At 38.2% G+C, this 10,514-nt stretch overlaps 2 long non-coding RNA genes across 2 annotated transcripts; both read left to right on the top strand.

The window, feature by feature from the left end:
- The first annotated feature begins 968 nt into the window (after nt 1–968).
- On the top strand, nt 969–2,601 carry LOC141486150 (uncharacterized). Its single transcript, XR_012467671.1, has 2 exons — nt 969–2,176; nt 2,255–2,601. It is a non-coding gene; the product is annotated as an uncharacterized lncRNA (long non-coding RNA).
- Nucleotides 2,602–8,225: 5,624 nt separating this feature from the next.
- LOC141486207 (uncharacterized) lies at nt 8,226–9,900 on the top strand. The gene is made up of 2 exons (XR_012467702.1): nt 8,226–9,475; nt 9,554–9,900. It is a non-coding gene; the product is annotated as an uncharacterized lncRNA (long non-coding RNA).
- The last annotated feature ends 614 nt before the right edge of the window (nt 9,901–10,514 follow it).

Below are 10,514 nucleotides of genomic sequence, written 5' to 3'. Positions count from 1 at the left end.
GGTGCAAACTCAGATTACATGTATTTAGGACCATTAGAAGGTATTAAAACCATCTCCAGCTTTCCCCGAATTACGCCGACTAAACGTCCATTTTGAGGCTCGTTTTACTGGCCTATGGGTACATGGTTTAACGAAAAGGGGTCGCCTAATGAGGGTGTTCGAACAGGGGTTGCCCGAAGAGGGTTGGCCGAAGACGATTCACTGAGCCAAAAGGTCTATAATACGACACGGCTAACCTACACCAGCCGAGGCCTCTTCTTACAACACCCTCTGGTCATTGACCATCACAACCCTCTGGTCATTGACCATTGCTAACTTCCCGTGTTCCTTTATAAAGTTTGTCGAAAGTTTGATTCAATGTTTGCATAAAAGGACGTAACTTATAAAGTTTATCGTCATTGTTGGGAGGTATCATTGTATTGTCGCTTACATGCAAATTACTGAGAATTGCATCAAAACGATCTCGTCTCATTCTGGAACTTACAAATGGTATAGCCATATCATTGCCTGTGGACCAATAATGCTTCCAAAAAGGCAGTCTTAATAACCCATCAATTGGTTCATTCCAATAAATACGTACAGTTCTTCTTTTGTGAGGTTCAGTTGTTTGCCTCTTTGTATTGCATACAAATTACTCTGGAAAACTAAATCTTCCACAACAGGCCACAAAAACCTCAAAAAAACATCGGTGGGTGAGTTGCAATTTTCAATACAATTGTCCACTGGCCCCACAAAATAATCATAATCTGCGGTTATCTCATGCATATCTTTCTTTCTCCACTTTCTCTCTTGGGCTTTTTCTATATGCAATAGTTCAGAAAGAGGAATATTGTCATCTGAATCAAAATCAGAGTGTTCTGCTTCATATATTGTTTCGTTTCGATTTGGATTTTCTACTTGCGGATGTTCTACGTCTGCTAATGGCATTGTTACGTTATAAATTCTTATAATTATAATCTTGGTCTAAACGATGATATTTCACCTTTATCTTCGATGAGTAACAAATTTATTTATATGGTCACTTCTAACAAAAAAAAATATATGTTACTGTGGTGATTGGTTAAGAATGACCACTCGGCTAGCCTAGCGGTTTTGTAGGGGGTGGGTAAGGTAAATGAATCCACCACTAGGGTGATGTTTTGAAATTAACCTGATTTATTGATTTATAAATTAATACACAACAATAAGTATGGAAAGGCCTTCTGAATCTAATTAAAAACAAATAAGAGCTTGTGTGATCACACCTCATCTACAATGGCAGCTACCCCAGTTGTATATGAAATATTATTATAAATATGAAACATATGAACAATATGAAACCGACAATTACTAATTCGGTGAGATGGCTGTCTGCGAAGCGGATGTCACTATTATGCGCACTATAGTCTATGCATAGCCTGCATGAAGCGTTCGGTGTGATCAAGCTAACTGGAAATTCTTCGATGATGACTATTACTGGTTGTTATTCAGCTGTTGACTGTCGCGTAAGCAACAAGGAAGGTTGCAGCATGCAGGAATTGTAAAATATGATAACTCACCCCATGCGTTACCTAGCACTTATCTTGTTATTACTTATTCCTGCAATATGGAGGGCTGCTAAACTGCTTTATACCATGCAGTGTAGAAAGTAGGGGTGACTTCGGAATGAAGTTGGCCTGGAACCTTGGATCCGACAATCTGTCGATGATGTCGCAAGAAAACACTAAATCTTGCGCCTTGAATCGTCTGCTCTGTTTGAAACTCGAAATGCTTTTCGTAATTGGTAAAAACCACAAATTCCACCATAAAATACAGAGAAGACGTCTTGCTCCCATGCACAACCATTACTGACTGCCCCTCCTCTCCTTTTTTCCCTTCCTGTCCCCTTTTTATGCTTCTCACAATACACTGGAGTTACCTACATCTATTCCTCTGTTCTATATGTTCTAAAATTCGCGGAAAATTCAATAACAACAGTTGCGACCGTTAACGGTTGCGTAACGTCACTTGTGATACGTTTAAATAACTAAATTCAAATATTGCCGCCCGGAACTTGAATTGACCAGCTCAGTCATCTACAATCAGTGACATCCAATACCTACTGAGCAGTTGACAAGAATTTGACAAACGACACATATAAAGTTTACAATTTACTAATTAATTCTATATCTGATTCTGTACAATAAATATTCGTTAGGTAAGTAACAAGTTATACTACTACATAATATTAAATCACTATATTTCTCTGATTTATTTTTTTGAATGTTATTTCCAGGTACTATTGGACCAGTGACTACTCGACCAGAAAGAATGTAAACAAATTACAGAGATCGGATCAATTTTCAAAAATTATTGCTAGGAGCATTAAAATGGATGCATATTTACTGGAATTACCGATATAATATAGGCATCGTACCATCGGCAGACGAAACATGGCCAGATAGTGTTCGAGTGATAATTCCTGATACTGAATAAAATTGTTTTTAATAAGAGACAACTTGATGATTCAAATACTGTGCATTCTGTTACGGTTCTTTGTGCATCTAGATATACTCTTTCTCTTGTGTTTTGAATGATAATCTCTTCTTTTTATATAAACTATGCTATTTTAGTTTTCATTTATTTCTGCTATGTTTGATATGCAACCCATTATACATCTCCCCGATGAACTGGTTGTCTATTTAAAAGGTGAAGAGTACCCATGAATTATTCCTTCAAATATTTGTTACGTGGCAATACTTTGGCACGTAACATTACCCCCCTTACCTACAAAAAAAAATACAATTATTTTTTTTTTGTTAATGTGTTGGTTGTAACCCATCATCGTCTTCCTCATTCAAAGATTGGTACGTAGTGTCTGCTTTGATGTCCTTCACGTTCCAGATTCCTCCTGATTTACCTTTGGCATCAAGGAGCTCATAAGCCCAGGGCGAAATTTTTTTGTGAATGGTGAAAGGTCCTACAAATCTCGGTGCCAATTTTGCTGAAAAATAATTTGCTGCATTCGATCGATGATGAGCCTTTCTCCAAACTTTATCACCCACTTGATACTTGACATCACGGTGGCGAAGATTATAATGATGCCGCCCCTTTTCATAAGCTTTATCCAAACGCGTTCTTACTTCCTTGAAGATCTTGTTGAAATGATCTGGTATATTTTCCACATTCCAACTTGGATCAGAATTTGGAAGTCTATCTAAGAGAACATGATCTTTGGCATGCAAGCACATTTCCCTTCCAAAAATCGTAAAATAAGGCGTTTTTCCAGTACTCTCGTGGACGGCTGTACGAATTGCGCAGGCCGCCTTTTGTAAAATTTGATCCCAAATTCTCTGATTATCTTGTATAAATGACCGAAGAATCACCTCCAGTGTTCGATGTTGTCGCTCACAAGGATTCCCCTGCGAGTGATAAAACGGCGTTCTAATAGTTTTCACCCCATAGGAGTCCAAAAACTTTGACATATCATGACTGACGAAGGGCTTACCATTGTCCATAATCAATGTTCTTGGTACTCCAAATAAAAGAAAGAGACGGTCTTCCAGAAGTCCAATAATAGTTTTAGAGTTTGCCGTTCGCATTGGAAAGAATAAACAAAACTTGGAGAAATAGTCTGATATGCTCAAAATATGACAGTATCCTGACGACGACTTAGGCAAAGGTCCGATAACATCTATAGATATTGTATCCCATGGTTTGTCTATATTTGGTCGGCCACAAAGTAGTCCTGGTGGAGCCTTCTGCTCTGGTTTTTGTGCCAAACAGATTGTACAGCCCCGAATGTAGCGAACTATGTCCACCTTCATCTTTGGCCAAAAATATTTTGCCGAGATGCGATGATACGTTTTATGGACACCTCCGTGACCAGATGTTGGGTTGTCATGGTGGGATTTCATAATTTCTTTGCGATGGGATTTCGGCACAACTATTTTCCAGTCATCCCTACATCTTTTATAAACATATTTTTCATCACACCGCCAGAGTGGAAAATTCAATGGAGATTCCATTATCTTCTTTCGCATATTTTGAAGCCAAGGATCTTCACTATTTGGAAATAAATCGTGCTCGACATCTATACTGTCCACGATGGGAACAGCTCGCGACAGAGCATCTGGTACAATGTTATCTTTGCCACGACGATGTTCTATATCAAAACTATACTGTTGAAGTTTTACGCTCCATCTGGCCAGACGACCCGTGGGATCTTTCAAGTCATTGAGCCATTTCAATGCAAAATGATCGGTGATGACTTTAAAGTGTGTCGCTTCGATATACGGTCTGAATTTACCTATCGCCCAAAGTACACCAAGACATTCCTTTTCCGTCACACTATACTTTCGTTCATTTCGAGACAATGACCGACTGATATAGCTGATTACCTTTTCATTTCCTTCACTATCACTTTGAGTCAAGACCGCTCCCAATCCATAATCACTAGCGTCCGTTTGAATGCAAAAAGGGCGGTCAAAATCTGGGCAGCTCATTACTGGTGCTGAGATCAGCAGTTCTTTGATTTTAATGAAAGCTTGTTCACATGATTCCTCCCAAGAAAATTTCACAGTCTTTCTCAACAAATTCGTTAAGGGCGCCACCACAGTCGCAAAGTTTGGTATGAATCGCCGGTACCAACTAGTCATACCCAGGATACGTCGTATCTCTTTTACGTTTTTAGGCCGAGGCACATTTAAGATCGCCGACACCTTTTCGGGATCGACATGAAGTCCATTCTTATTCACTATATACCCAAGGTATTTCAACTCTGACCTGCAAAACTGACATTTCTCTCTCCCAACTCTCAAACCAGCTTCCTTAAGTCTTCTGAAAACTTCTGACAAGATTTCCAAATGCTTTTTAAATGTTTGCGTTACAATAACTATGTCATCCAAGTAGACAAAAACGAAAGGTTCCAGATCAGCACCTAATACGCCATCTACCAAACGCTGCCACGTTGCGCTTGAATTATGCAACCCGAATGGCATACGGGTAAATTGGAAAAGACCACGGCCAGGAACCGTGAAGGCTGTAATCGGTTTCGACTCCTCCGCCAACGGCACCTGCCAAAATGCACTCTTTATATCCAATGAGGTAAGAAAGGCTGCATCTCTGAGTTTATCCAACGTAGTAGACACAAAAGGAAGCGGATAAGCGTCTCTATCCGTGACTTTATTGACTTTTCTGAAGTCTATACAGAATCGATAAGTGTCGTCTTTTTTTTTGACCATGACAATGGGAGAAGACCATGGCGATGACGATGGTTCCACTACCCCTTGACGCAACATGTCATCTAGCTGCTCATACACATGCTTCAACAATGCCGGTGACATAGGATAAAATCTTTGTTTTATGGGCTCAGCTTTCGTTTTGATGACGTGTTTTACTAATGAGGTGCATCCTAATCCAGACGGCATATCTTCAAAAATTTTCTCCACTGTGTCCTCCAATTGCTTTCTCTGAAGATCTGATAAAAGCATGTTGTCAGTAATGCTCGCTATTTCAAACACCGCTGGTTCATTTGAGAAAGTCCAATGATTACTTCTAAGGTCTGGAACAATCCCAACTTGTCGCCAGAAATCGGAACCCAATATTAGTAGGTGCGGTAGTGACGGTACCACTAAAGTTTTCACAACAACAACTTTATCAGTCACTTGAAAAGGTAGGTCATAATAACCAATTACTTCACACTCGTTTCCATTCGCGACAGTACATGATTTTGTTACAGATCTATTTAATTTCAGACCCAAATTCTTAATCATCTTATAACCACCTTCCCCAATGATTGTCGCTGATGAGCCAGAATCCAGTAAACCCGTTAAATTAATACCCAAGATATTTACTCTGAGATAAGGTCTCTCATCTCCTTGGACATTGGAAAGAACGTAATCCAACTCATATTGCACACGTACATAATCAGTGTAATTAGAAGTGGCCGCGTGGCTTGACCCTGAGTTTACGATGCGGCCTCCTCGCAACTCTCTTCTGCGTTTCCCGGATAACGGGAATATTTTTCGTCTACTGGTAAGTTCCTGCTGGGGTTGCCACATTGGTGACATCTTACAATCTTTGGCATTTGACAATTTCTTGAGATGTGACCTAGTTTTCCACAATTGAAACACTTAATATTTTGTACTGATCTGACTCCTTGTCGAAGAGCTGCCAGTTCGAATGTCGAGTCCAACTCCTCGCTACCATTATCTTCTGGGTTTGGTTTATGTTCAGTTCCGATTGTATCCGTGCGATGCCTCCTGGAACTATACATGAATTCTGTTTCAGTGACAAAATTTCTATTTGTTGGAGGTGGTCTTATTCTCTGTGATCTCATTTGAACATCCTCAATCCATTTACCTAGTCTCAAAAGTTCAGAAAGCCTATAGATAGGACCTAACGGCAATCTTGTTTGTATGATCGGCAACATGCGCTCTCGGATGAGTCTTACTCTTTCTAATTCTGATGGTTTCTCTTGCAACTTCCCAAAAAGGCTTTCCATATTGATGATGTAAGTTGCCACTTCTTCGTGCTGACCCTGAGTGCGATTCCTGATATCATTCCAGATGTCGTCATCATAATATGATGATAAGTATAATTTCCTCAAATGATAAGTGATATCTTCCCAAGTATACAAACTTTCAGTAGTAGTTCTGAACCAATGAAGAGGTGTACCTCTCAAAAGTATTGGAGTAAATCTTATGAGTTGACTTTTCGGAATATTGCAGGCAGTACTCAATTCTTCAACTCTCTCTATGAAGTTTGTGACGCTCATGTTCTGTCCATCAAATACGAGATTCCACTTGGAAACGGTGTTGAAGTTTCGAGCGGTTGTATCTTCTCCCGTGCTACCATTCCACCTTAGACCTTCTTGGCCTAGTCGCGATTGTAGCATATCACTTCCACTTCTGATATTATACCTTCTATCATGGAATATATCATCATTTCTCATTCTGTTAGTGTCCCATTTTGCTCGGTAATTATCTTGCATCCTTCTGTTATCTTCAAATCTGGGTCTGCCATCCTCGACTCTTCTTGTGTAGTCGCCGAATCTTGGATTTTTCAAATCCGAAATATTTCCGTAGTAACCCCTTTCTTTGTCCATTTCTATTCTTCTGCGACTATCTTCATGAACTTCTGAATCCCAGTTCTGAAAAGATACTTGACGTTGCATAGGTGACTCCAGTAAATGTACATCTTCTAGGTTCTCTTCAACCTCGTCTTCGTCCACCTGAGTACTTGCTTCCTTTTTCTTCTGTTCCAGTGGCACGTTCTCGTTTTCCAGTTTCATATTTTCTAATTTCTCACATAATTCTGCACTTTCTTCAAGAAGTTCTTCTTTTCTTTTCTGAGCACCTTCAGCCGCTATTCGACTGAGTCGATTCGAGACGTGTAACAATCTGGACATGATACGACTTTTTTCATTTTTTGCGTTGTTGTGATCAAAGTTTTCTAACTTGTCACGAAGTTCAGTGAGTTTTATTTCACAAGTAGCAATCTCTGCGTCCGCATCCAGTTCGAATGTGTAGGAAGGCGTATAACTACCGCGTTTTTCGAAATAAATACGTTTTCTTAATCGTGCTCTTAACTCATCAACAGTACCGTTCAACGGTAATGCACCCCGTATTTGAAGTTCATATGCTAATTCATCGGCTCTAAGTCGATTGACTTCCATTTCAAATTGTGTAGGCAAATAATAAATAATTCGTTTTACCTAAAACGACTCACCCCCTCCCTCAAAAAAAACAGATACTGGAATGAAAACAACCTTGCTATCTGTGCGTACTATATAAGTTTTTGAAATTGCACAAAAAATAGGACTTCTCAAAGATAATGAAGCTCAAACCGAACAATCTAAGGTACTTTGAACACTACTGATAAATATAATAGGTTAAAACAAGAGAAAGAGTACTTTGATTATCAACGTTTTCTGAGAAGAAATATAACAAGAAAAAAAAATAACATTTAGATAACTCCTATATAGAAATCAAAACTATTATTACTTACCCGGTATATTCTATCATTTAAAAAAAACCGATAATCAGTCAAACCTTCCTAGAAACCGGTGAAACTATATTTCGTTCTAATAATTTTTTTGTATCTACTAAAAACTGATCCGAATATCTGAGTTTTTTTTTATTTAACAAATAACAAAAAAGTTAAACCCACACAAAAATATAACTTCGGAAATTGATATTCAATGATTCAACAGCTTGAAATATAATCTCAGGGTCGTGGGTTCGGGCCCCACGTTGGGCGCCATTTTGTTACGTTATAAATTCTTATAATTATAATCTTGGTCTAAACGATGATATTTCACCTTTATCTTCGATGAGTAACAAATTTATTTATATGGTCACTTCTAACAAAAAAAAATATATGTTACTGTGGTGATTGGTTAAGAATGACCACTCGGCTAGCCTAGCGGTTTTGTAGGGGGTGGGTAAGGTAAATGAATCCACCACTAGGGTGATGTTTTGAAATTAACCTGATTTATTGATTTATAAATTAATACACAACAATAAGTATGGAAAGGCCTTCTGAATCTAATTAAAAACAAATAAGAGCTTGTGTGATCACACCTCATCTACAATGGCAGCTACCCCAGTTGTATATGAAATATTATTATAAATATGAAACATATGAACAATATGAAACCGACAATTACTAATTCGGTGAGATGGCTGTCTGCGAAGCGGATGTCACTATTATGCGCACTATAGTCTATGCATAGCCTGCATGAAGCGTTCGGTGTGATCAAGCTAACTGGAAATTCTTCGATGATGACTATTACTGGTTGTTATTCAGCTGTTGACTGTCGCGTAAGCAACAAGGAAGGTTGCAGCATGCAGGAATTGTAAAATATGATAACTCACCCCATGCGTTACCTAGCACTTATCTTGTTATTACTTATTCCTGCAATATGGAGGGCTGCTAAACTGCTTTATACCATGCAGTGTAGAAAGTAGGGGTGACTTCGGAATGAAGTTGGCCTGGAACCTTGGATCCGACAATCTGTCGATGATGTCGCAAGAAAACACTAAATCTTGCGCCTTGAATCGTCTGCTCTGTTTGAAACTCGAAATGCTTTTCGTAATTGGTAAAAACCACAAATTCCACCATAAAATACAGAGAAGACGTCTTGCTCCCATGCACAACCATTACTGACTGCCCCTCCTCTCCTTTTTTCCCTTCCTGTCCCCTTTTTATGCTTCTCACAATACACTGGAGTTACCTACATCTATTCCTCTGTTCTATATGTTCTAAAATTCGCGGAAAATTCAATAACAACAGTTGCGACCGTTAACGGTTGCGTAACGTCACTTGTGATACGTTTAAATAACTAAATTCAAATATTGCCGCCCGGAACTTGAATTGACCAGCTCAGTCATCTACAATCAGTGACATCCAATACCTACTGAGCAGTTGACAAGAATTTGACAAACGACACATATAAAGTTTACAATTTACTAATTAATTCTATATCTGATTCTGTACAATAAATATTCGTTAGGTAAGTAACAAGTTATACTACTACATAATATTAAATCACTATATTTCTCTGATTTATTTTTTTGAATGTTATTTCCAGGTACTATTGGACCAGTGACTACTCGACCAGAAAGAATGTAAACAAATTACAGAGATCGGATCAATTTTCAAAAATTATTGCTAGGAGCATTAAAATGGATGCATATTTACTGGAATTACCGATATAATATAGGCATCGTACCATCGGCAGACGAAACATGGCCAGATAGTGTTCGAGTGATAATTCCTGATACTGAATAAAATTGTTTTTAATAAGAGACAACTTGATGATTCAAATACTGTGCATTCTGTTACGGTTCTTTGTGCATCTAGATATACTCTTTCTCTTGTGTTTTGAATGATAATCTCTTCTTTTTATATAAACTATGCTATTTTAGTTTTCATTTATTTCTGCTATGTTTGATATGCAACCCATTATACATCTCCCCGATGAACTGGTTGTCTATTTAAAAGGTGAAGAGTACCCATGAATTATTCCTTCAAATATTTGTTACGTGGCAATACTTTGGCACGTAACAGCATGTCCTCATTTTCTTCTAATGCATCGTCGTCTTCTATATCTGTATCATAATTATTATCTAATGCAAATATACAATCCTCATATGCTTCTTCAGCTGCTGCGAGCAATTCAACGTCAGTCATTGGTCTGGTCCAATATCGGTCTTTTTTTTCCATCTATAACAAAAATACCACTAATAGTTGACTTCAAACACGGAGGAAAATCTAGTAATGTAGCTTCAATTGTAGGTCACCTAAAATGTCCACTACAAACTTTACAAAAGCAGCCATATAAGACTGAAGGTACTTCTAGGTACCAATTATAATTTACCCGATTTACGAGATATTAGTATCTCATTTGTTGAAAAGTATTGGCTAGCACATTATATAAGCCATGATTATTGTGAAAAATATAGATTTACTCACCTTAGGCTTGATAAAACACAGTGAAAGTAGAATTTTTTAGAGCTGATAAACCACCTGTGACACATTAACTTCAACCT

Source organism: Leptinotarsa decemlineata, unplaced genomic scaffold (genome assembly GCF_025532065.1).
Source record: "Leptinotarsa decemlineata unplaced genomic scaffold, Ldec_3_MD MMD2_tig00026347_RagTag_RagTag, whole genome shotgun sequence".
Classification (NCBI taxonomy): Eukaryota; Metazoa; Arthropoda; class Insecta; order Coleoptera; family Chrysomelidae; genus Leptinotarsa; species Leptinotarsa decemlineata.
The sequence above is the reverse complement of the archived record's forward strand: the minus strand, read 5'-3'. Positions and strand labels throughout refer to the sequence as shown.